The following is a 27,650-nucleotide window of genomic DNA, read 5'->3' on the forward strand; positions in this document are numbered from 1 at the left end:
GAAATGATTTGTGTATTAGTCCAAGGGGCTGCCCGGTGTCACTGTTGCTCCAGCAGGGAAATGATTTGAGCACTACCAGAATTGGCCACGCAGTGTCACCATTGCTCCGTGAGGGAAATGCTTTCTGCATTACTCCAAGTGGCCACCCAGTGTCACTGTTGGTCCAGGAGGGAAATGCTTTCTGCATGACCTGAATTGGCCACACACATCACTGCTGCTCCGGGGTGGGGGGTGGAGGGGGAGGCGGGGGATTGTTTGTGTGTTACTCCTGAGTGGCCACGTCGTGTCTCTCTTCCTCCAGGAGGGGAATGCTTTGTGCATTACCCTGTGTGACCACCCAAGACAACACACACAGCACGACACCGATGCACACGTCACACATACAGATGGGTAGTGCAAATTGCTAAAAATGAGACAGTCATTCCTAATTAGATGTAACCCTTGATGTCTCATGCACTCTTCCTCGAAAAGCCATACGTAATCTCGCCTGATCATTTGGTAGAGATCTGTTTAAGAAAATTACTCCTAATGAGACATACATTATTGTCAAGTACTAGTCATCAATTTCTCCTCGAATGATTCACCAGAACGCTTTTCGATCCCCTGCTGGTGATTTGGAAGAAATCGTTTCTTGAAATATACTAAACTAGAGAAATTCATCTTTGACCTGTGCGACAGATAAATTTGAGAGGGAATCTTCCTGAAAGCCCCGAGGATTCACTTCTCCTCAGACGGTACAGAGCAGTTTGGGAAAATTACTCAAAATGAGAACGTCATTCGTAATCAGGTATCCTGAGGTCTTTCTCATGGAACCATCCACCAAAAAGCAACTCTATTCTCTCTGCGGCATTTGGCAGAGATTTATCGTGAAAATAGCTAAAAAAGAGAACATTATAACTGATCAATGCTAATAATCCATGACAAATGGAATCATCCTCCAAAAGCCTTTCAGATTGGCTCCTTGTGATTAGGTAGATATCAGTTGACGATTTGGTAGAAATTACTAAAAAGGAGGCCGTTCTTTCTGATCAATGTTAGCAATTAATTACACATGGAATCATCCTCCAGACTATATTCATAATTAGCTCCTGGAGATTTGGACTAAAATCGGTTCGTGAAAATGACTAGGAATGAGACAAGTCATTCCTCATCCGTCTTCTGATAAATTTCCCACGGAATCATCCAGCAGAAAAGCAAAGGCATTCCCCCTTGGTGCGTTGGAACAGATCGGTTCGTGCAAATCACTCAAGGTAGAAAATCATTCTTTACAAGTCCCTAGTGGTAAAGACTCCAGCAATCCAGCTTCTCTCCTGGTGAGTTCGTAGCGATTGGTTCAAGAAAATTACTCCGAAGGAGACTTAAATTATTGACAAGTACTAGTGCTAAAGCTCTCCTCGAATGATTAACCAAAATGCTTTTCGATACGATGACACAGAACGGCACAGAAGACGACGCACCAAAATAACACACGAGAAAGACACACACACACCGCGACACGGAAAGCATCACCCACAAAACATCACACCCACGACCCACAACCTCTCACAAACACACACTCACTCAACACAAGACGACCCACAACATGTCGAGCGCTGTGGAGCGAGGGCTCCGGCTCGGCTTTCGCAGCGGCTCTGGCGAGGAATGGTGCCGGAGCTCTCGCCGGAGGGGAAGATGGCAGGAGGGGGCCTGAGCCGCTTGGGCCTCTTTCCAAGGAGGCGGAACCAGGCCTCCGCTCTCTGCCCTCTGCAGACCTGGCTGCCAGGTCAGTGCTTCCAGTTCCTCGTCCGCACTCGCTGTCGTCCTCCTCAGCGGCCGTGGGCGTCCTCGCTGGGGACTGGGCTCGGGGGAATGAAGGTGGGGAGGGGCCAGAGTCTCTTCAGCAGAGTGACTCTGTGGGGTGCCGTTAGAAAAGGATATTTTGGTTGGGATGCTCAAGGTGGAATGGGAGGAGAGTGGAGGGCGGATCCCCGCCGTGTGGGAGAGGTATACAGAGGAGCCTCCGAGACGTTGCCGACTGAGATGGTAACTTACTTGTTTTTTTCCCCTTGGGCTGGGTTTAGTAGCAAGGAAAAAGAAGTCAAGCCTCAGAGTCTACTGCCCTCATGCGACGGAATGTGAGTGAGAGCAGCGAGCCTGTGACCGTCGGTGATGCCAGGCAAGAGCCCTCCATCTGGGAGCCGAGCTCTCGCCAGTCTCGGTGAGAGAAGTGTCTGGTTTGGTGAGGACTCTGCTCACGCCCCACCTGAGTCCGGGTCGGGAAGCCCCGTCCATTAGGGTTCGATTTGTAAGGAAAGGTTCCTGATCAGCTGTGGATACGAGGGAGAAAAGGTCCCATTTTCAGAGGCTGCTCATTTCTCTGGTCAGGAACGGTGTCTTCTCCACAACTGAAGGTTGGATCCAAGAGGATGACTCCAGGTGGTGAGTTGCTCGCCTTGCTCTCATGTTTCTCTGTTTTCTCTCCTGTGTTCGCCAGCTCTCTCTTTCTCTTCTCTCCTCTTCTCTCCTCGTGCCGTGTCCCTTCACAGGACACGGGTAGGTGTGCATTCCCACATGGGAGGTCTCGGGAGCCATGGAAAAGTCGGAGCGGACGAAAATCATGCAGGGCAGTAGAAAGGCTGCTGAAAGTACCTGAAGTGACAAAGAAAATGAGAAGGGGGAAGTCCAGCCTAAAACAGGAGTGCAGTCTGTAAAGAGAAACAACGGGATGTCTAAACTACAGAAACTCTTCAAGTTGCCGAAAGACATGTAGGATGGGAAATTACTTCTTGAATCCAGTCTCTTGAAGATCTTAGGCTCAGTATGCGTGCGTATTTGTAGTTGCTTAGCAATCTGCCTTCGTCTGTTTGCTATCCCTTCTAATCACTGAAAATCTAGCTATCTATTTTTTGTTTAGTTTTATTATTATTATTATTATTATTATTATTATTATTATTATTATTAATAATAAACTCAGTTTGTGCAACTGGTGCTCCGTGAGGAAATGATTTGTGTATTAGTCCAAGGGGCTGCCCGGTGTCACTGTTCCTCCAGCAGGGAAATGATTTGAGCACTACCAGAATTGGCCACGCAGTGTCACCATTGCTCCGTGAGGGAAATGCTTTCTGCATTACTCCAAGTGGCCACCCAGTGTCACTGTTGGTCCAGGAGGGAAATGCTTTCTGCATGACCTGAATTGGCCACACACATCACTGCTGCTCCGGGGTGGGGGGTGGAGGGGGAGGCGGGGGATTGTTTGTGTGTTACTCCTGAGTGGCCACATCGTGTCTCTCTTCCTCCAGGAGGGGAATGCTTTGTGCATTACCCTGTGTGGCCACCCAAGACAACATACACAGCACGACACCGACACACACGTCACACATACAGATGGGTAGTGCAAATTGCTAAAAATGAGACATTCATTCCTAATTAGATGTAACCCTTGATGTCTCATGCACTCTTCCTCGAAAAGCCATACGTAATCTCGCCTGATCATTTGGTAGAGATCTGTTTAAGAAAATTACTCCTAATGAGACATACATTATTGTCAAGTACTAGTCATCAATTTCTCCTCGAATGATTCACCACAACGCTTTTCGATCCGCTGCTGGTGATTTGGAAGAAATCGTTTCTTGAAATGTACTAAACTAGAGAAATTCATCTTTGACCTGTGCGACAGATAAATTTGAGAGGGAATCTTCCTGAAAGCCCCGAGGATTCACTTCTCGTCAGACGGTACAGAGCAGTTTGCGAAAATTACTCAGAATGAGAACGTCATTCGTAATCAGGTATCCTGAGGTCTTTCTCATGGAACCATCCACCAAAAAGCAAGTCTATTCTCTCTGCGGCATTTGGCAGAGATTTATCGTGAAAATTGCTAAAGAAGAGAACGTTATAACTGATCAATGCTAATAATCAATGACAAATGGAATCATCCTCCAAAAGCCTTTCAGATTGGCTCCCTGTGATTAGGTAGATATCAGTTGACGATTTGGTAGAAATTACTAAAAAGGAGGCAGTTCTTTCTGATCAATGTTAGCAATTAATTACACATGGAATCATCCTCCGGACTATAGTCATAATTAGCTCCTGGAGATTTGGACTAAAATCGGTTCGTGAAAATGACTAGGAAGGAGAGAATTCATTCCTCATCCGTCTTCTGATAAATTTCCCACGGAATCATCCAGCAGAAAAGCAAAGGCATTCCCCCTTGGTGCGTTGGAACAGATCGGTTCATGCAAATCACTCAAGGTAGAAAATCATTCTTTACAAGTCCCTAGTGGTAAAGACTCCAGCAATCCAGCTTCTCTCCTGGTGAGTTCGTAGCGATTGGTTCAAGAAAATTACTCCGAAGGAGACTTAAATTATTGACAAGTACTAGTGCTAAAGCTCTCCTCGAATGATTAACCAAAATGCTTTTTGATACGATGACACAGAAGGGCACAGAACACGACACACTAAAATAACACACGAGAAAGACACACGCACACCGCGACACGGAAAGCATCACCCACAAAACATCACACACACGACCCAGAACACCTCACAAACACACACTCACTCAACACAAGACGACCCACAACATGTCGAGCGCTGTGGAGCGAGGGCTCCGGCTCGGCTTTCGCAGCGGCTCTGGCGAGGAATGGTGCCGGAGCTCTCGCAGGAGGGGAAGACGGCAGGAGGGGGCCTGAGCCGCTTGGGCCTCTTTCCAAGGAGGCGGAACCAGGCCTCCGCTCTCTGCCCTCTGCAGACCTGGCTGCCAGGTCAGTGCTTCCAGTTCCTCGTCCGCACTCGCTGTTGTCGTCCTCCTCAGCGGCCGTGGGCATCCTCGCTGGGGACGGGGCTCGGGGGGATGAAGGTGGGGAGGGGACAGAGTCTCTTGAGCAGAGTGACTCTGTGGGGTGCCGTTAGAAAAGGAGATTTTGGTTGGGATGCTCCAGGTGGAATGGGAGGAGAGTGGAGGGCGGATCCCCGCCGTGTGGGAGAGGCAAAGAGAGGAGCCTCCGAGACGTTGCCGACTGAGAATGGTAACTTACTTGGTTTTTTCCCCTTGGGCTGGGTTTAGTAGCAAGGAAAAAGAAGTCAAGCCTCAGAGTCTACTGCCCTCATGCGACGGAATGTGAGTGAGAGCAGCGAGCCTGTGACCGTTGGGGACACCAGGCAAGAGCCCTCCATCTGGGAGCCGAGCTCTCGCCAGTCTCGGTGAGAGAAGTGTCTGGTTTGGTGAGGACTCTGCTCACGCCCCACCTGAGTCCGGGTCGGGAAGCCCCGTCCATTAGGGTTCGGTGTGTAAGAAAAGGTTCCTGATCAGCTGTGGTTACGAGGGAGAAAAGGTCCCATTTTCAGAGGCTGCTCATTTCTCTGGTCAGGAACGGTGTCTTCTCCACAACTGAAGCTTGGATCCAAGAGGATGACTCCAGGTGGTGAGTTGCCCGCCTTGCTCTCATGTTTCTCTGTTTTCTCTCCTGTGTTCGCCAACTCGCTCTTTCTCTTCTCTCCTCTTCTCTCCTCGTGCCGTGTCCCTTCACAGGACACGGGTAGGTGTGCATTCCCACAAGGGAGGTCTCGGGAGCCATGGAAAAGTCGGAGCGGACGAAAATCATGCAGGGCAGTAGAAAGGCTGCTGAAAGTACCTGAAGTGACAAAGAAAATGAGAAGGGGGAAGTCCAGCCTGAAACAGGAGTGTAGTCTGTAAAGAGAAACAACGGGAAGTCTAAGCTACAGAAACTCTTCAAGTTGCTGAAAGACATGTAGGATGGGAAATTACTTCTTGAATCCAGTCTGTTGAAGATCTTAGGCTCAGTATGCGTGCGTATTTGTAGTTGCTTAGCAATCTGCCTTCTTCTGTTTGCTATCCCTTCTAATCACTGAAAATCTAGCTATCTATTTTTTGTTTAGTTTTATTATTATTATTATTATTATTTATTATGAAACTCAGTTTGTGCAACTGGTGCTCCGTGAGGAAATGATTTGTGTGTATTACTCCAAGGGGCTGCCCGGTGTCACTGTTGCTCCAGGAGGGAAATGATTTGAGCACTACCTGAATTGGCCACGCAGTGTCACCATTGCTCCGTGAGGGAAATGCTTTCTGCATTACTCCAAGTGGCCACCCAGTGTCACTGTTGCTCCAGGAGGGAAATGCTTTCTGCATGACCTGAATTGGCCACACACATCACTGTTGCTCCGGGGTGGGGGGTGGGGAGGGAGGCGGGGGATTGTTTGTGTGTTACTCCTGAGTGGCCACGTCGTGTCACTCTTCCTCCAGGAGGGGAATGCTTTGTGCATTACCCTGTGTGGCCACCCAAGACAACACACACAGCACGACACCGATGCACACACACACACAACACGTCACACATACAGATGGGTAGTGTAAATTGCTAAAAATGAGACATTCATTACTAATCAGATGTAGCCGTTGATGTCTCATGCACTCTTCCTCGAAAATCATACGTAGTCTCGCCTGATCATTTGGTAGAGATCTGTTCAAGAAAAGTACTCCTAATGAGACATACATTATTGACAAGTACTTGTCGTCAATTTCTCCTCGAATGATTCACCAAAACGCTTTTCGATCCCCTGCTGGTGATTTGGAAGAAATCGTTTCTTGAAATGTACTAAACTAGAGAAATTCATCTTTGACCTGTGCGACAGATAAATTTGAGAGGGGATCTTCCTGAAAGCCCCGAGGATTCACTTCTCGTCAGACGGTACAGAGCAGTTTGCGAAAATTACTCAGAATGAGAACGTCATTCGTAATCAGGTATCCTGAGGTCTTTCTCATGGAACCATCCACCAAAAAGCAAGTCTATTCTCTCTGCGGCATTTGGCAGAGATTTATCGTGAAAATTGCAAAAGAAGAGAACGTTATAACTGATCAATGCTAATAATCAATGACAAATGGAATCATCCTCCAAAAGCCTTTCAGATTGTCTCCCTGTGATTAGGTAGATATCAGTTGACGATTTGGTAGAAATTACTAAAAAGGAGGCAGTTCTTTCTGATCAATGTTAGCAATTAATTACACATGGAATCATCCTCCGGACTATAGTCACAATTAGCTCCTGGAGATTTGGACTAAAATCGGTTCGTGAAAATGACTAGGAAGGAGAGAATTCATTCCTCATCCGTCTTCTGATAAATTTCCCACGGAATCATCCAGCAGAAAAGCAAAGGCATTCCCCCTTGGTGCGTTGGAACAGATCGGTTCGTGCAAATCACTCAAGGTAGAAAATCATTCTTTACAAGTCCCTAGTGGTAAAGACTCCAGCAATCCAGCTTCTCTCCTGGTGAGTTCGTAGCGATTGGTTCAAGAAAATTACTCCGAAGGAGACTTAAATTATTGACAAGTACTAGTGCTAAAGCTCTCCTCGAATGATTAACCAAAATGCTTTTCGATACGATGACACAGAAGGGCACAGAACACGACACACTAAAATAACACACGAGAAAGACACACGCACACCGCGACACGGAAAGCATCACCCACAAAACATCACACACACGACCCAGAACACCTCACAAACACACACTCACTCAACACAAGACGACCCACAACATGTCGAGCGCTGTGGAGCGAGGGCTCCGGCTCGGCTTTCGCAGCGGCTCTGGCGAGGAATGGTGCCGGAGCTCTCGCAGGAGGGGAAGACGGCAGGAGGGGGCCTGAGCCGCTTGGGCCTCTTTCCAAGGAGGCGGAACCAGGCCTCCGCTCTCTGCCCTCTGCAGACCTGGCTGCCAGGTCAGTGCTTCCAGTTCCTCGTCCGCACTCGCTGTCGTCGTCCTCCTCAGCGGCCGTGGGCATCCTCGCTGGGGACGGGGCTCGGGGGGATGAAGGTGGGGAGGGGCCAGAGTCTCTTGAGCAGAGTGACTCTGTGGGGTGCCGTTAGAAAAGGAGATTTTGGTTGGGATGCTCCAGGTGGAATGGGAGGAGAGTGGAGGGCGGATCCCCGCCGTGTGGGAGAGGCAAAGAGAGGAGCCTCCGAGACGTTGCCGACTGAGAATGGTAACTTACTTGGTTTTTTCCCCTTGGGCTGGGTTTAGTAGCAAGGAAAAAGAAGTCAAGCCTCAGAGTCTACTGCCCTCATGCGACGGAATGTGAGTGAGAGCAGCGAGCCTGTGACCGTTGGGGACACCAGGCAAGAGCCCTCCATCTGGGAGCCGAGCTCTCGCCAGTCTCGGTGAGAGAAGTGTCTGGTTTGGTGAGGACTCTGCTCACGCCCCACCTGAGTCCGGGTCGGGAAGCCCCGTCCATTAGGGTTCGGTGTGTAAGAAAAGGTTCCTGATCAGCTGTGGTTACGAGGGAGAAAAGGTCCCATTTTCAGAGGCTGCTCGTTTCTCTGGTCAGGAACGGTGTCTTCTCCACAACTGAAGCTTGGATCCAAGAGGATGACTCCAGGTGGTGAGTTGCCCGCCTTGCTCTCATGTTTCTCTGTTTTCTCTCCTGTGTTCGCCAACTCGCTCTTTCTCTTCTCTCCTCTTCTCTCCTCGTGCCGTGTCCCTTCACAGGACACGGGTAGGTGTGCATTCCCACAAGGGAGATCTCGGGAGCCATGGAAAAGTCGGAGCGGACGAAAATCATGCAGGGCAGTAGAAAGGCTGCTGAAAGTACCTGAAGTGACAAAGAAAATGAGAAGGGGGAAGTCCAGCCTGAAACAGGAGTGTAGTCTGTAAAGAGAAACAACGGGAAGTCTAAGCTACAGAAACTCTTCAAGTTGCCGAAAGACATGTAGGATGGGAAATTACTTCTTGAATCCAGTCTGTTGAAGATCTTAGGCTCAGTATGCGTGCATATTTGTAGTTGCTTAGCAATCTGCCTTCTTCTGTTTGCTATCCCTTCTAATCACTGAAAATCTAGCTATCTATTTTTTGTTTAGTTTTATTATTATTATTATTATTATTTATTATGAAACTCAGTTTGTGCAACTGGTGCTCCGTGAGGAAATGATTTGTGTGTATTACTCCAAGGGGCTACCCAGTGTCACTGTTGCTCCAGGAGGGAAATGATTTGAGCACTGCCTGAATTGGCCACGCAGTGTCACCATTGCTCCGTGAGGGAAATGCTTTCTGCATTACTCCAAGTGGCCACCCAGTGTCACTGTTGCTCCAGGAGGGAAATGCTTTCTGCATGACCTGAATTGGCCACACACATCACTGTTGCTCCGGGGTGGGGGGTGGGGAGGGAGGTGGGGGATTGTTTGTGTGTTACTCCTGAGTGGCCACGTCGTGTCACTCTTCCTCCAGGAGGGGAATGCTTTGTGCATTACCCTGTGTGGCCACCCAAGACAACACACACAGCACGACACCGACGCACACACACACACAACACGTCACACATACAGATGGGTAGTGTAAATTGCTAAAAATGAGACATTCATTACTAATCAGATGTAGCCGTTGATGTCTCATGCACTCTTCCTCGAAAAGCCATACGTAGTCTCGCCTGATCATTTGGTAGAGATCTGTTCAAGAAAAGTACTCCTAATGAGACATACATTATTGACAAGTACTTGTCGTCAATTTCTCCTCGAATGATTCACCAAAACGCTTTTCGATCCCCTGCTGGTGATTTGGAAGAAATCGTTTCTTGAAATGTACTAAACTAGAGAAATTCATCTTTGACCTGTGCGACAGATAAATTTGAGAGGGAATCTTCCTGAAAGCCCCGAGGATTCACTTCTCGTCAGACGGTACAGAGCAGTTTGCGAAAATTACTCAGAATGAGAACGTCATTCGTAATCAGGTATCCTGAGGTCTTTCTCATGGAACCATCCACCAAAAAGCAAGTCTATTCTCTCTGCGGCATTTGGCGGAGATTTATCGTGAAAATTGCTAAAGAAGAGAACGTTATAACTGATCAATGCTAATAATCAATGACAAATGGAATCATCCTCCAAAAGCCTTTCAGATTGGCTCCCTGTGATTAGGTAGATATCAGTTGACGATTTGGTAGAAATTACTAAAAAGGAGGCAGTTCTTTCTGATCAATGTTAGCAATTAATTACACATGGAATCATCCTCCGGACTATAGTCATAATTAGCTCCTGGAGATTTGGACTAAAATCGGTTCGTGAAAATGACTAGGAAGGAGAGAATTCATTCCTCATCCGTCTTCTGATAAATTTCCCACGGAATCATCCAGCAGAAAAGCAAAGGCATTCCCCCTTGGTGCGTTGGAACAGATCGGTTCGTGCAAATCACTCAAGGTAGAAAATCATTCTTTACAAGTCCCTAGTGGTAAAGACTCCAGCAATCCAGCTTCTCTCCTGGTGAGTTCGTAGCGATTGGTTCAAGAAAATTACTCCGAAGGAGACTTAAATTATTGACAAGTACTAGTGCTAAAGCTCTCCTCGAATGATTAACCAAAATGCTTTTCGATACGATGACACAGAAGGGCACAGAACACAACACACAAAAATAACACACGAGAAAGACACACGCACACCGTGACACGGAAAGCATCACCCACAAAACATCACACACACGACCCAGAACACCTCACAAACACACACTCACTCAACACAAGACGACCCACAACATGTCGAGCGCTGTGGAGCGAGGGCTCCGGCTCGGCTTTCGCAGCGGCTCTGGCGAGGAATGGTGCCGGAGCTCTCGCAGGAGGGGAAGACGGCAGGAGGGGGCCTGAGCCGCTTGGGCCTCTTTCCAAGGAGGCGGAACCAGGCCTCCGCTCTCTGCCCTCTGCAGACCTGGCTTCCAGGTCAGTGCTTCCAGTTCCTCGTCCGCACTCGCTGTCGTCGTCCTCCTCAGCGGCCGTGGGCATCCTCGCTGGGGACGGGGCTCGGGGGGATGAAGGTGGGGAGGGGCCAGAGTCTCTTGAGCAGAGTGACTCTGTGGGGTGCCGTTAGAAAAGGAGATTTTGGTTGGGATGCTCCAGGTGGAATGGGAGGAGAGTGGAGGGCGGATCCCCGCCGTGTGGGAGAGGCAAAGAGAGGAGCCTCCGAGACGTTGCCGACTGAGAATGGTAACTTACTTGGTTTTTTCCCCTTGGGCTGGGTTTAGTAGCAAGGAAAAAGAAGTCAAGCCTCAGAGTCTACTGCCCTCATGCGACGGAATGTGAGTGAGAGCAGCGAGCCTGTGACCGTTGGGGACACCAGGCAAGAGCCCTCCTTCTGGGAGCCGAGCTCTCGCCAGTCTCGGTGAGAGAAGTGTCTGGTTTGGTGAGGACTCTGCTCACGCCCCACCTGAGTCCGGGTCGGGAAGCCCCGTCCATTAGGGTTCGGTGTGTAAGAAAAGGTTCCTGATCAGCTGTGGTTACGAGGGAGAAAAGGTCCCATTTTCAGAGGCTGCTCGTTTCTCTGGTCAGGAACGGTGTCTTCTCCACAACTGAAGCTTGGATCCAAGAGGATGACTCCAGGTGGTGAGTTGCCCGCCTTGCTCTCATGTTTCTCTGTTTTCTCTCCTGTGTTCGCCAACTCGCTCTTTCTCTTCTCTCCTCTTCTCTCCTCGTGCCGTGTCCCTTCACAGGACACGGGTAGGTGTGCATTCCCACAAGGGAGGTCTCGGGAGCCATGGAAAAGTCGGAGCGGATGAAAATCATGCAGGGCAGTAGAAAGGCTGCTGAAAGGACCTGAAGTGACAAAGAAAATGAGAAGGGGGAAGTCCAGCCTGAAACAGGAGTGTAGTCTGTAAAGAGAAACAACGGGAAGTCTAAGCTACAGAAACTCTTCAAGTTGCCGAAAGACATGTAGGATGGGAAATTACTTCTTGAATCCAGTCTGTTGAAGATCTTAGGCTCAGTATGCGTGCGTATTTGTAGTTGCTTAGCAATCTGCCTTCTTCTGTTTGCTATCCCTTCTAATCACTGAAAAACTAGCTATCTATTTTTTGTTTAGTTTTATTATTATTATTATTATTATTATTTATTATGAAACTCAGTTTGTGCAACTGGTGCTCCGTGAGGAAATGATTTGTGTGTATTACTCCAAGGGGCTGCCCGGTGTCACTGTTGCTCCAGGAGGGAAATGATTTGAGCACTACCTGAATTGGCCACGCAGTGTCACCATTGCTCCGTGAGGGAAATGCTTTCTGCATTACTCCAAGTGGCCACCCAGTGTCACTGTTGCTCCAGGAGGGAAATGCTTTCTGCATGACCTGAATTGGCCACACACATCACTGTTGCTCCGGGGTGGGGGGTGGGGAGGGAGGCGGGGGATTGTTTGTGTGTTACTCCTGAGTGGCCACGTCGTGTCACTCTTCCTCCAGGAGGGGAATGCTTTGTGCATTACCCTGTGTGGCCACCCAAGACAACACACACAGCACGACACCGATGCACACACACACACAACACGTCACACATACAGATGGGTAGTGTAAATTGCTAAAAATGAGACATTCATTACTAATCAGATGTAGCCGTTGATGTCTCATGCACTCTTCCTCGAAAAGCCATACGTAGTCTCGCCTGATCATTTGGTAGAGATCTGTTCAAGAAAAGTACTCCTAATGAGACATACATTATTGACAAGTACTTGTCGTCAATTTCTCCTCGAATGATTCACCAAAACGCTTTTCGATCCCCTGCTGGTGATTTGGAAGAAATCGTTTCTTGAAATGTACTAAACTAGAGAAATTCATCTTTGACCTGTGCGACAGATAAATTTGAGAGGGAATCTTCCTGAAAGCCCCGAGGATTCACTTCTCGTCAGACGGTACAGAGCAGTTTGCGAAAATTACTCAGAATGAGAACGTCATTCGTAATCAGGTATCCTGAGGTCTTTCTCATGGAACCATCCACCAAAAAGCAAGTCTATTCTCTCTGCGGCATTTGGCGGAGATTTATCGTGAAAATTGCTAAAGAAGAGAACGTTATAACTGATCAATGCTAATAATCAATGACAAATGGAATCATCCTCCAAAAGCCTTTCAGATTGGCTCCCTGTGATTAGGTAGATATCAGTTGACGATTTGGTAGAAATTACTAAAAAGGAGGCAGTTCTTTCTGATCAATGTTAGCAATTAATTACACATGGAATCATCCTCCGGACTATAGTCATAATTAGCTCCTGGAGATTTGGACTAAAATCGGTTCGTGAAAATGACTCGGAAGGAGAGAATTCATTCCTCATCCGTCTTCTGATAAATTTCCCACGGAATCATCCAGCAGAAAAGCAAAGGCATTCCCCCTTGGTGCGTTGGAACAGATCGGTTCGTGCAAATCACTCAAGGTAGAAAATCATTCTTTACAAGTCCCTAGTGGTAAAGACTCCAGCAATCCAGCTTCTCTCCTGGTGAGTTCGTAGCGATTGGTTCAAGAAAATTACTCCGAAGGAGACTTAAATTATTGACAAGTACTAGTGCTAAAGCTCTCCTCGAATGATTAACCAAAATGCTTTTCGATACGATGACACAGAAGGGCACAGAACACAACACACTAAAATAACACACGAGAAAGACACATGCACACCGCGACACGGAAAGCATCACCCACAAAACATCACACACACGACCCAGAACACCTCACAAACACACACTCACTCAACACAAGACGACCCACAACATGTCGAGCGCTGTGGAGCGAGGGCTCCGGCTCGGCTTTCGCAGCGGCTCTGGCGAGGAATGGTGCCGGAGCTCTCGCAGGAGGGGAAGACGGCAGGAGGGGGCCTGAGCCGCTTGGGCCTCTTTCCAAGGAGGCGGAACCAGGCCTCCGCTCTCTGCCCTCTGCAGACCTGGCTGCCAGGTCAGTGCTTCCAGTTCCTCGTCCGCACTCGCTGTCGTCGTCCTCCTCAGCGGCCGTGGGCATCCTCGCTGGGGACGGGGCTCGGGGGGATGAAGGTGGGGAGGGGCCAGAGTCTCTTGAGCAGAGTGACTCTGTGGGGTGCCATTAGAAAAGGAGATTTTGGTTGGGATGCTCCAGGTGGAATGGGAGGAGAGTGGAGGGCGGATCCCCGCCGTGTGGGAGAGGCAAAGAGAGGAGCCTCCGAGACGTTGCCGACTGAGAATGGTAACTTACTTGGTTTTTTCCCCTTGGGCTGGGTTTAGTAGCAAGGAAAAAGAAGTCAAGCCTCAGAGTCTACTGCCCTCATGCGACGGAATGTGAGTGAGAGCAGCGAGCCTGTGACCGTTGGGGACACCAGGCAAGAGCCCTCCATCTGGGAGCCGAGCTCTCGCCAGTCTCGGTGAGAGAAGTGTCTGGTTTGGTGAGGACTCTGCTCACGCCCCACCTGAGTCCGGGTCGGGAAGCCCCGTCCATTAGGGTTCGGTGTGTAAGAAAAGGTTCCTGATCAGCTGTGGTTACGAGGGAGAAAAGGTCCCATTTTCAGAGGCTGCTCGTTTCTCTGGTCAGGAACGGTGTCTTCTCCACAACTGAAGCTTGGATCCAAGAGGATGACTCCAGGTGGTGAGTTGCCCGCCTTGCTCTCATGTTTCTCTGTTTTCTCTCCTGTGTTCGCCAACTCGCTCTTTCTCTTCTCTCCTCTTCTCTCCTCGTGCCGTGTCCCTTCACAGGAGACGGGTAGGTGTGCATTCCCACAAGGGAGGTCTCGGGAGCCATGGAAAAGTCGGAGCGGACGAAAATCATGCAGGGCAGTAGAAAGGCTGCTGAAAGTACCTGAAGTGACAAAGAAAATGAGAAGGGGGAAGTCCAGCCTGAAACAGGAGTGTAGTCTGTAAAGAGAAACAACGGGAAGTCTAAGCTACAGAAACTCTTCAAGTTGCCGAAAGACATGTAGGATGGGAAATTACTTCTTGAATCCAGTCTGTTGAAGATCTTAGGCTCAGTATGCGTGCGTATTTGTAGTTGCTTAGCAATCTGCCTTCTTCTGTTTGCTATCCCTTCTAATCACTGAAAATCTAGCTATCTATTTTTTGTTTAGTTTTATTATTATTATTATTATTATTTATTATGAAACTCAGTTTGTGCAACTGGTGCTCCGTGAGGAAATGATTTGTGTGTATTACTCCAAGGGGCTGCCCGGTGTCACTGTTGCTCCAGGAGGGAAATGATTTGAGCACTACCTGAATTGGCCACGCAGTGTCACCATTGCTCCGTGAGGGAAATGCTTTCTGCATTACTCCAAGTGGCCACCCAGTGTCACTGTTGCTCCAGGAGGGAAATGCTTTCTGCATGACCTGAATTGGCCACACACATCACTGTTGCTCCGGGGTGGGGGGTGGGGAGGGAGGCGGGGGATTGTTTGTGTGTTACTCCTGAGTGGCCACGTCGTGTCACTCTTCCTCCAGGAGGGGAATGCTTTGTGCATTACCCTGTGTGGCCACCCAAGACAACACACACAGCACGACACCGACGCACACACACACACAACACGTCACACATACAGATGGGTAGTGTAAATTGCTAAAAATGAGACATTCATTACTAATCAGATGTAGCCGTTGATGTCTCATGCACTCTTCCTCGAAAAGCCATACGTAGTCTCGCCTGATCATTTGGTAGAGATCTGTTCAAGAAAAGTACTCCTAATGAGACATACATTATTGACAAATACTTGTCGTCAATTTCTCCTCGAATGATTCACCAAAACGCTTTTCGATCCCCTGCTGGTGATTTGGAAGAAATCGTTTCTTGAAATGTACTAAACTAGAGAAATTCATCTTTGACCTGTGCGACAGATAAATTTGAGAGGGAATCTTCCTGAAAGCCCCGAGGATTCACTTCTCGTCAGACGGTACAGAGCAGTTTGCGAAAATTACTCAGAATGAGAACGTCATTCGTAATCAGGTATCCTGAGGTCTTTCTCATGGAACCATCCACCAAAAAGCAAGTCTATTCTCTCTGCGGCATTTGGCGGAGATTTATCGTGAAAATTGCTAAAGAAGAGAACGTTATAACTGATCAATGCTAATAATCAATGACAAATGGAATCATCCTCCAAAAGCCTTTCAGATTGGCTCCCTGTGATTAGGTAGATATCAGTTGACGATTTGGTAGAAATTACTAAAAAGGAGGCAGTTCTTTCTGATCAATGTTAGCAATTAATTACACATGGAATCATCCTCCGGACTATAGTCATAATTAGCTCCTGGAGATTTGGACTAAAATCGGTTCGTGAAAATGACTAGGAAGGAGAGAATTCATTCCTCATCCGTCTTCTGATAAATTTCCCACGGAATCATCCAGCAGAAAAGCAAAGGCATTCCCCCTTGGTGCGTTGGAACAGATCGGTTCGTGCAAATCACTCAAGGTAGAAAATCATTCTTTACAAGTCCCTAGTGGTAAAGACTCCAGCAATCCAGCTTCTCTCCTGGTGAGTTCGTAGCGATTGGTTCAAGAAAATTACTCCGAAGGAGACTTAAATTATTGACAAGTACTAGTGCTAAAGCTCTCCTCGAATGATTAACCAAAATGCTTTTCGATACGATGACACAGAAGGGCACAGAACACGACACACTAAAATAACACACGAGAAAGACACACGCACACCGCGACACGGAAAGCATCACCCACAAAACATCACACACACGACCCAGAACACCTCACAAACACACACTCACTCAACACAAGACGACCCACAACATGTCGAGCGCTGTGGAGCGAGGGCTCCGGCTCGGCTTTCGCAGCGGCTCTGGCAAGGAATGGTGCCGGAGCTCTCGCAGGAGGGGAAGACGGCAGGAGGGGGCCTGAGCCGCTTGGGCCTCTTTCCAAGGAGGCGGAACCAGGCCTCCGCTCTCTGCCCTCTGCAAACCTGGCTGCCAGGTCAGTGCTTCCAGTTCCTCGTCCGCATTCGCTGTCGTCGTCCTCCTCAGCGGCCGTGGGCATCCTCGCTGGGGACGAGGCTCGGGGGGATGAAGGTGGGGAGGGGCCAGAGTCTCTTGAGCAGAGTGACTCTGTGGGGTGCCGTTAGCAAAGGAGATTTTGGTTGGGATGCTCCAGGTGGAATGGGAGGAGAGTGGAGGGCGGATCCCCGCCGTGTGGGAGAGGCAAAGAGAGGAGCCTCCGAGACGTTGCCGACTGAGAATGGTAACTTACTTGGTTTTTTCCCCTTGGGCTGGGTTTAGTAGCAAGGAAAAAGAAGTCAAGCCTCAGAGTCTACTGCCCTCATGCGACGGAATGTGAGTGAGAGCAGCGAGCCTGTGACCGTTGGGGACACCAGGCAAGAGCCCTCCATCTGGGAGCCGAGCTCTCGCCAGTCTCGGTGAGAGAAGTGTCTGGTTTGGTGAGGACTCTGCTCACGCCCCACCTGAGTCCGGGTCGGGAAGCCCCGTCCATTAGGGTTCGGTGTGTAAGAAAAGGTTCCTGATCAGCTGTGGTTACGAGGGAGAAAAGGTCCCCTTTTCAGAGGCTGCTCGTTTCTCTGGTCAGGAACGGTGTCTTCTCCACAACTGAAGCTTGGATCCAAGAGGATGACTCCAGGTGGTGAGTTGCCCGCCTTGCTCTCATGTTTCTCTGTTTTCTCTCCTGTGTTCGCCAACTCGCTCTTTCTCTTCTCTCCTCTTCTCTCCTCGTGCCGTGTCCCTTCACAGGAGACGGGTAGGTGTGCATTCCCACAAGGGAGGTCTCGGGAGCCATGGAAAAGTCGGAGCGGACGAAAATCATGCAGGGCAGTAGAAAGGCTGCTGAAAGTACCTGAAGTGACAAAGAAAATGAGAAGGGGGAAGTCCAGCCTGAAACAGGAGTGTAGTCTGTAAAGAGAAACAACGGGAAGTCTAAGCTACAGAAACTCTTCAAGTTGCTGAAGGACATGTAGGATGGGAAATTACTTCTTGAATCCAGTCTGTTGAAGATCTTAGGCTCAGTATGCGTGCGTATTTGTAGTTGCTTAGCAATCTGCCTTCTTCTGTTTGCTATCCCTTCTAATCACTGAAAATCTAGCTATCTATTTTTTGTTTAGTTTTATTATTATTATTATTATTATTTATTATGAAACTCAGTTTGTGCAACTGGTGCTCCGTGAGGAAATGATTTGTGTGTATTACTCCAAGGGGCTGCCCGGTGTCACTGTTGCTCCAGGAGGGAAATGATTTGAGCACTACCTGAATTGGCCACGCAGTGTCACCATTGCTCCGTGAGGGAAATGCTTTCTGCATTACTCCAAGTGGCCACCCAGTGTCACTGTTGCTCCAGGAGGGAAATGCTTTCTGCATGACCTGAATTGGCCACACACATCACTGTTGCTCCGGGGTGGGGGGTGGGGAGGGAGGCGGGGGATTGTTTGTGTGTTACTCCTGAGTGGCCACGTCATGTCACTCTTCCTCCAGGAGGGGAATGCTTTGTGCATTACCCTGTGTGGCCACCCAAGACAACACACACAGCACGACACCGACGCACACACACACAGAACACGTCACACATACAGATGGGTAGTGTAAATTGCTAAAAATGAGACATTCATTACTAATCAGATGTAGCCGTTGATGTCTCATGCACTCTTCCTAAAAAAGCCATACGTAGTCTCGCCTGATCATTTGGTAGAGATCTGTTCAAGAAAAGTACTCCTAATGAGACATACATTATTGACAAGTACTAGTCATCAATTTCTCCTCGAATGATTCACCAAAACGCTTTTCGATCCCCTGCTGGTGATTTGGAAGAAATCGTTTCTTGAAATGTACTAAACTAGAGAAATTCATCTTTGACCTGTGCGACAGATAAATTTGAGAGGGAATCTTCCTGAAAGCCCCGAGGATTCACTTCTCGTCAGACGGTACAGAGCAGTTTGTGAAAATTACTCAGAATGAGAACGTCATTCGTAATCAGGTATCCTGAGGTTTTTCTCATGGAACCATCCACCAAAAAGCAAGTCTATTCTCTCTGCGGCATTTGGCGGAGATTTATCGTGAAAATTGCTAAAGAAGAGAACGTTATAACTGATCAATGCTAATAATCAATGACAAATGGAATCATCCTCCAAAAGCCTTTCAGATTGGCTCCCTGTGATTAGGTAGATATCAGTTGACGATTTGGTAGAAATTACTAAAAAGGAGGCAGTTCTTTCTGATCAATGTTAGCAATTAATTACACATGGAATCATCCTCCAGACTATATTCATAATTAGCTCCTGGAGATTTGGACTAAAATCGGTTCGTGAAAATGACTAGGAATGAGACAATTCATTCCTCATCCGTCTTCTGATAAATTTCCCATGGAATCATCCAGCAGAAAAGCAAAGGCATTCCCCCTTGGTGCGTTGGAACAGATCGGTTCGTGCAAATCACTCAAGGTAGAAAATCATTCTTTACAAGTCCCTAGTGGTAAAGACTCCAGCAATCCAGCTTCTCTCCTGGTGAGTTCGTAGCGATTGGTTCAAGAAAATTACTCCGAAGGAGACTTAAATTATTGACAAGTACTAGTGCTAAAGCTCTCCTCGAATGATTAACCAAAATGCTTTTCGATACGATGACACAGAAGGGCACAGAACACGACACACAAAAATAACACACGAGAAAGACACACGCACACCGCGACACGGAAAGCATCACCCACAAAACATCACACACACGACCCAGAACACCTCACAAACACACACTCACTCAACACAAGACGACCCACAACATGTCGAGCGCTGTGGAGCGAGGGCTCCGGCTCGGCTTTCGCAGCGGCTCTGGCGAGGAATGGTGCCGGAGCTCTCGCCGGAGGGGAAGACGGCAGGAGGGGGCCTGAGCCGCTTGGGCCTCTTTCCAAGGAGGCGGAACCAGGCCTCCGCTCTCTGCCCTCTGCAGACCTGGCTGCCAGGTCAGTGCTTCCAGTTCCTCGTCCGCACTCGCTGTCGTCGTCCTCCTCAGCGGCCGTGGGCATCCTCGCTGGGGACGGGGCTCGGGGGGATGAAGGTGGGGAGGGGCCAGAGTCTCTTGAGCAGAGTGACTCTGTGGGGTGCCGTTAGAAAAGGAGATTTTGGTTGGGATGCTCCAGGTGGAATGGGAGGAGAGTGGAGGGCGGATCCCCGCCGTGTGGGAGAGGCAAAGAGAGGAGCCTCCGAGACGTTGCCGACTGAGAATGGTAACTTACTTGGTTTTTTCCCCTTGGGCTGGGTTTAGTAGCAAGGAAAAAGAAGTCAAGCCTCAGAGTCTACTGCCCTCATGCGACGGAATGTGAGTGAGAGCAGCGAGCCTGTGACCGTTGGGGACACCAGGCAAGAGCCCTCCATCTGGGAGCCGAGCTCTCGCCAGTCTCGGTGAGAGAAGTGTCTGGTTTGGTGAGGACTCTGCTCACGCCCCACCTGAGTCCGGGTCGGGAAGCCCCGTCCATTAGGGTTCGGTGTGTAAGAAAAGGTTCCTGATCAGCTGTGGTTACGAGGGAGAAAAGGTCCCATTTTCAGAGGCTGCTCGTTTCTCTGGTCAGGAACGGTGTCTTCTCCACAACTGAAGCTTGGATCCAAGAGGATGACTCCAGGTGGTGAGTTGCCCGCCTTGCTCTCATGTTTCTCTGTTTTCTCTCCTGTGTTCGCCAACTCGCTCTTTCTCTTCTCTCCTCTTCTCTCCTCGTGCCGTGTCCCTTCACAGGACACGGGTAGGTGTGCATTCCCACAAGGGAGGTCTCGGGAGCCATGGAAAAGTCGGAGCGGATGAAAATCATGCAGGGCAGTAGAAAGGCTGCTGAAAGTACCTGAAGTGACAAAGAAAATGAGAAGGGGGAAGTCCAGCCTGAAACAGGAGTGTAGTCTGTAAAGAGAAACAACGGGAAGTCTAAGCTACAGAAACTCTTCAAGTTGCTGAAAGACATGTAGGATGGGAAATTACTTCTTGAATCCAGTCTGTTGAAGATCTTAGGCTCAGTATGCGTGCGTATTTGTAGTTGCTTAGAAATCTGCCTTCTTCTGTTTGCTATCCCTTCTAATCACTGAAAATCTAGCTATCTATTTTTTGTTTAGTTTTATTATTATTATTATTATTATTATTTATTATGAAACTCAGTTTGTGCAACTGGTGCTCCGTGAGGAAATGATTTGTGTGTATTACTCCAAGGGGCTGCCCGGTGTCACTGTTGCTCCAGGAGGGAAATGATTTGAGCACTACCTGAATTGGCCACGCAGTGTCACCATTGCTCCGTGAGGGAAATGCTTTCTGCATTACTCCAAGTGGCCACCCAGTGTCACTGTTGCTCCAGGAGGGAAATGCTTTCTGCATGACCTGAATTGGCCACACACATCACTGTTGCTCCGGGGTGGGGGGTGGGGAGGGAGGCGGGGGATTGTTTGTGTGTTACTCCTGAGTGGCCACGTCGTGTCACTCTTCCTCCAGGAGGGGAATGCTTTGTGCATTACCCTGTGTGGCCACCCAAGACAACACACACAGCACGACACCGACGCACACACACACAGAACACGTCACACATACAGATGGGTAGTGTAAATTGCTAAAAATGAGACATTCATTACTAATCAGATGTAGCCGTTGATGTCTCATGCACTCTTCCTAAAAAAGCCATACGTAGTCTCGCCTGATCATTTGGTAGAGATCTGTTCAAGAAAAGTACTCCTAATGAGACATACATTATTGACAAGTACTAGTCATCAATTTCTCCTCGAATGATTCACCAAAAGGCTTTTCGATCCCCTGCTGGTGATTTGGAAGAAATCGTTTCTTGAAATGTACTAAACTAGAGAAATTCATCTTTGACCTGTGCGACAGATAAATTTGAGAGGGAATCTTCCTGAAAGCCCCGAGGATTCACTTCTCGTCAGATGGTACAGAGCAGTTTGTGAAAATTACTCAGAATGAGAACGTCATTCGTAATCAGGTATCCTGAGGTTTTTCTCATGGAACCATCCACCAAAAAGCAAGTCTATTCTCTCTGCGGCATTTGGCGGAGATTTATCGTGAAAATTGCTAAAGAAGAGAACGTTATAACTGATCAATGCTAATAATCAATGACAAATGGAATCATCCTCCAAAAGCCTTTCAGATTGGCTCCCTGTGATTAGGTAGATATCAGTTGACGATTTGGTAGAAATTACTAAAAAGGAGGCAGTTCTTTCTGATCAATGTTAGCAATTAATTACACATGGAATCATCCTCCAGACTATATTCATAATTAGCTCCTGGAGATTTGGACTAAAATCGGTTCGTGAAAATGACTAGGAATGAGACAATTCATTCCTCATCCGTCTTCTGATAAATTTCCCATGGAATCATCCAGCAGAAAAGCAAAGGCATTCCCCCTTAGTGCGTTGGAACAGATCGGTTCGTGCAAATCACTCAAGGTAGAAAATCATTCTTTACAAGTCCCTAGTGGTAAAGACTCCAGCAATCCAGCTTCTCTCCTGGTGAGTTCGTAGCGATTGGTTCAAGAAAATTACTCCGAAGGAGACTTAAATTATTGACAAGTACTAGTGCTAAAGCTCTCCTCGAATGATTAACCAAAATGCTTTTCGATACGATGACACAGAAGGGCACAGAACACGACACACAAAAATAACACACGAGAAAGACACACGCACACCGCGACATGGAAAGCATCACCCACAAAACATCACACACATGACCCAGAACACCTCACAAACACACACTCACTCAACACAAGACGACCCACAACATGTCGAGCGCTGTGGAGCGAGGGCTCCGGCTCGGCTTTCGCAGCGGCTCTGGCGAGGAATGGTGCCGGAGCTCTCGCAGGAGGGGAAGACGGCAGGAGGGGGCCTGAGCCGCTTGGGCCTCTTTCCAAGGAGGCGGAACCAGGCCTCCGCTCTCTGCCCTCTGCAGACCTGGCTGCCAGGTCAGTGCTTCCAGTTCCTCGTCCGCACTCGCTGTCGTCGTCCTCCTCAGCGGCCGTGGGCATCCTCGCTGGGGACGGGGCTCGGGGGGATGAAGGTGGGGAGGGGCCAGAGTCTCTTGAGCAGAGTGACTCTGTGGGGTGCCGTTAGAAAAGGAGATTTTGGTTGGGATGCTCCAGGTGGAATGGGAGGAGAGTGGAGGGCGGATCCCCGCCGTGTGGGAGAGGCAAAGAGAGGAGCCTCCGAGACGTTGCCGACTGAGAATGGTAACTTACTTGGTTTTTTCCCCTTGGGCTGGGTTTAGTAGCAAGGAAAAAGAAGTCAAGCCTCAGAGTCTACTGCCCTCATGCGACGGAATGTGAGTGAGAGCAGCGAGCCTGTGACCGTTGGGGACACCAGGCAAGAGCCCTCCATCTGGGAGCCGAGCTCTCGCCAGTCTCGGTGAGAGAAGTGTCTGGTTTGGTGAGGACTCTGCTCACGCCCCACCTGAGTCCGGGTCGGGAAGCCCCGTCCATTAGGGTTCGGTGTGTAAGAAAAGGTTCCTGATCAGCTGTGGTTACGAGGGAGAAAAGGTCCCATTTTCAGAGGCTGCTCGTTTCTCTGGTCAGGAACGGTGTCTTCTCCACAACTGAAGCTTGGATCCAAGAGGATGACTCCAGGTGGTGAGTTGCCCGCCTTGCTCTCATGTTTCTCTGTTTTCTCTCCTGTGTTCGCCAACTCGCTCTTTCTCTTCTCTCCTCTTCTCTCCTCGTGCCGTGTCCCTTCACAGGAGACGGGTAGGTGTGCATTCCCACAAGGGAGGTCTCGGGAGCCATGGAAAAGTCGGAGCGGACGAAAATCATGCAGGGCAGTAGAAAGGCTGCTGAAAGTACCTGAAGTGACAAAGAAAATGAGAAGGGGGAAGTCCAGCCTGAAACAGGAGTGTAGTCTGTAAAGAGAAACAACGGGAAGTCTAAGCTACAGAAACTCTTCAAGTTGCTGAAAGACATGTAGGATGGGAAATTACTTCTTGAATCCAGTCTGTTGAAGATCTTAGGCTCAGTATGCGTGCGTATTTGTAGTTGCTTAGCAATCTGCCTTCTTCTGTTTGCTATCCCTTCTAATCACTGAAAATCTAGCTATCTATTTTTTGTTTAGTTTTATTATTATTATTATTATTATTATTATTTATTATGAAACTCAGTTTGTGCAACTGGTGCTCCGTGAGGAAATGATTTGTGTGTATTACTCCAAGGGGCTGCCCGGTGTCACTGTTGCTCCAGGAGGGAAATGATTTGAGCACTACCTGAATTGGCCACGCAGTGTCACCATTGCTCCGTGAGGGAAATGCTTTCTGCATTACTCCAAGTGGCCACCCAGTGTCACTGTTGCTCCAGGAGGGAAATGCTTTCTGCATGACCTGAATTGGCCACACACATCACTGTTGCTCCGGGGTGGGGGGTGGGGAGGGAGGCGGGGGATTGTTTGTGTGTTACTCCTGAGTGGCCACGTCGTGTCACTCTTCCTCCAGGAGGGGAATGCTTTGTGCATTACCCTGTGTGGCCACCCAAGACAACACACACAGCACGACACCGACGCACACACACACAGAACACGTCACACATACAGATGGGTAGTGTAAATTGCTAAAAATGAGACATTCATTACTAATCAGATGTAGCCGTTGATGTCTCATGCACTCTTCCTAAAAAAGCCATACGTAGTCTCGCCTGATCATTTGGTAGAGATCTGTTCAAGAAAAGTACTCCTAATGAGACATACATTATTGACAAGTACTAGTCATCAATTTCTCCTCGAATGATTCACCAAAAGGCTTTTCGATCCCCTGCTGGTGATTTGGAAGAAATCGTTTCTTGAAATGTACTAAACTAGAGAAATTCATCTTTGACCTGTGCGACAGATAAATTTGAGAGGGAATCTTCCTGAAAGCCCCGAGGATTCACTTCTCGTCAGACGGTACAGAGCAGTTTGTGAAAATTACTCAGAATGAGAACGTCATTCGTAATCAGGTATCCTGAGGTTTTTCTCATGGAACCATCCACCAAAAAGCAAGTCTATTCTCTCTGCGGCATTTGGCGGAGATTTATCGTGAAAATTGCTAAAGAAGAGAACGTTATAACTGATCAATGCTAATAATCAATGACAAATGGAATCATCCTCCAAAAGCCTTTCAGATTGGCTCCCTGTGATTAGGTAGATATCAGTTGACGATTTGGTAGAAATTACTAAAAAGGAGGCAGTTCTTTCTGATCAATGTTAGCAATTAATTACACATGGAATCATCCTCCAGACTATATTCATAATTAGCTCCTGGAGATTTGGACTAAAATCGGTTCGTGAAAATGACTAGGAATGAGACAATTCATTCCTCATCCGTCTTCTGATAAATTTCCCACGGAATCATCCAGCAGAAAAGCAAAGGCATTCCCCCTTGGTGCGTTGGAACAGATCGGTTCGTGCAAATCACTCAAGGTAGAAAATCATTCTTTACAAGTCCCTAGTGGTAAAGACTCCAGCAATCCAGCTTCTCTCCTGGTGAGTTCGTAGCGATTGGTTCAAGAAAATTACTCCGAAGGAGACTTAAATTATTGACAAGTACTAGTGCTAAAGCTCTCCTCGAATGATTAACCAAAATGCTTTTTGATACGATGACACAGAAGGGCACAGAACACGACACACCAAAATAACACACGAGAAAGACACGCACACCGCGACACGGAAAGCATCACCCACAAAACATCACACACACGACCCAGAACACCTCACAAACACACACTCACTCAACACAAGACGACCCACAACATGTCGAGCGCTGTGGAGCGAGGGCTCCGGCTCGGCTTTCGCAGCGGCTCTGGCGAGGAATGGTGCCGGAGCTCTCGCAGGAGGGGAAGACGGCAGGAGGGGGCCTGAGCCGCTTGGGCCTCTTTCCAAGGAGGCGGAACCAGGCCTCCGCTCTCTGCCCTCTGCAGACCTGGCTGCCAGGTCAGTGCTTCCAGTTCCTCGTCCGCACTCGCTGTCGTCGTCCTCCTCAGCGGCCGTGGGCGTCCTCGCTGGGGACGGGGCTCGGGGGGATGAAGGTGGGGAGGGGCCAGAGTCTCTTGAGCAGAGTGACTCTGTGGGGTGCCGTTAGAAAAGGAGATTTTGGTTGGGATGCTCCAGGTGGAATGGGAGGAGAGTGGAGGGCGGATCCCCGCCGTGTGGGAGAGGCAAAGAGAGGAGCCTCCGAGACGTTGCCGACTGAGAATGGTAACTTACTTGGTTTTTTCCCCTTGGGCTGGGTTTAGTAGCAAGGAAAAAGAAGTCAAGCCTCAGAGTCTACTGCCCTCATGCGACGGAATGTGAGTGAGAGCAGCGAGCCTGTGACCGTTGGGGACACCAGGCAAGAGCCCTCCATCTGGGAGCCGAGCTCTCGCCAGTCTCGGTGAGAGAAGTGTCTGGTTTGGTGAGGACTCTGCTCACGCCCCACCTGAGTCCGGGTCGGGAAGCCCCGTCCATTAGGGTTCGGTGTGTAAGAAAAGGTTCCTGATCAGCTGTGGTTACGAGGGAGAAAAGGTCCCATTTTCAGAGGCTGCTCGTTTCTCTGGTCAGGAACGGTGTCTTCTCCACAACTGAAGCTTGGATCCAAGAGGATGACTCCAGGTGGTGAGTTGCCCGCCTTGCTCTCATGTTTCTCTGTTTTCTCTCCTGTGTTCGCCAACTCGCTCTTTCTCTTCTCTCCTCTTCTCTCCTCGTGCCGTGTCCCTTCACAGGACACGGGTAGGTGTGCATTCCCACAAGGGAGGTCTCGGGAGCCATGGAAAAGTCGGAGCGGATGAAAATCATGCAGGGCAGTAGAAAGGCTGCTGAAAGTACCTGAAGTGACAAAGAAAATGAGAAGGGGGAAGTCCAGCCTGAAACAGGAGTGTAGTCTGTAAAGAGAAACAACGGGAAGTCTAAGCTACAGAAACTCTTCAAGTTGCTGAAAGACATGTAGGATGGGAAATTACTTCTTGAATCCAGTCTGTTGAAGATCTTAGGCTCAGTATGCGTGCGTATTTGTAGTTGCTTAGAAATCTGCCTTCTTCTGTTTGCTATCCCTTCTAATCACTGAAAATCTAGCTATCTATTTTTTGTTTAGTTTTATTATTATTATTATTATTATTATTTATTATGAAACTCAGTTTGTGCAACTGGTGCTCCGTGAGGAAATGATTTGTGTGTATTACTCCAAGGGGCTGCCCGGTGTCACTGTTGCTCCAGGAGGGAAATGATTTGAGCACTACCTGAATTGGCCACGCAGTGTCACCATTGCTCCGTGAGGGAAATGCTTTCTGCATTACTCCAAGTGGCCACCCAGTGTCACTGTTGCTCCAGGAGGGAAATGCTTTCTGCATGACCTGAATTGGCCACACACATCACTGTTGCTCCGGGGTGGGGGGTGGGGAGGGAGGCGGGGGATTGTTTGTGTGTTACTCCTGAGTGGCCACGTCGTGTCACTCTTCCTCCAGGAGGGGAATGCTTTGTGCATTACCCTGTGTGGCCACCCAAGACAACACACACAGCACGACACCGACGCACACACACACAGAACACGTCACACATACAGATGGGTAGTGTAAATTGCTAAAAATGAGACATTCATTACTAATCAGATGTAGCCGTTGATGTCTCATGCACTCTTCCTAAAAAAGCCATACGTAGTCTCGCCTGATCATTTGGTAGAGATCTGTTCAAGAAAAGTACTCCTAATGAGACATACATTATTGACAAGTACTAGTCATCAATTTCTCCTCGAATGATTCACCAAAAGGCTTTTCGATCCCCTGCTGGTGATTTGGAAGAAATCGTTTCTTGAAATGTACTAAACTAGAGAAATTCATCTTTGACCTGTGCGACAGATAAATTTGAGAGGGAATCTTCCTGAAAGCCCCGAGGATTCACTTCTCGTCAGATGGTACAGAGCAGTTTGTGAAAATTACTCAGAATGAGAACGTCATTCGTAATCAGGTATCCTGAGGTTTTTCTCATGGAACCATCCACCAAAAAGCAAGTCTATTCTCTCTGCGGCATTTG

Source organism: Caretta caretta, chromosome 22 (assembly GCF_965140235.1).
Source record: "Caretta caretta isolate rCarCar2 chromosome 22, rCarCar1.hap1, whole genome shotgun sequence".
Lineage (NCBI taxonomy): Eukaryota > Metazoa > Chordata > Testudines > Cheloniidae > Caretta > Caretta caretta.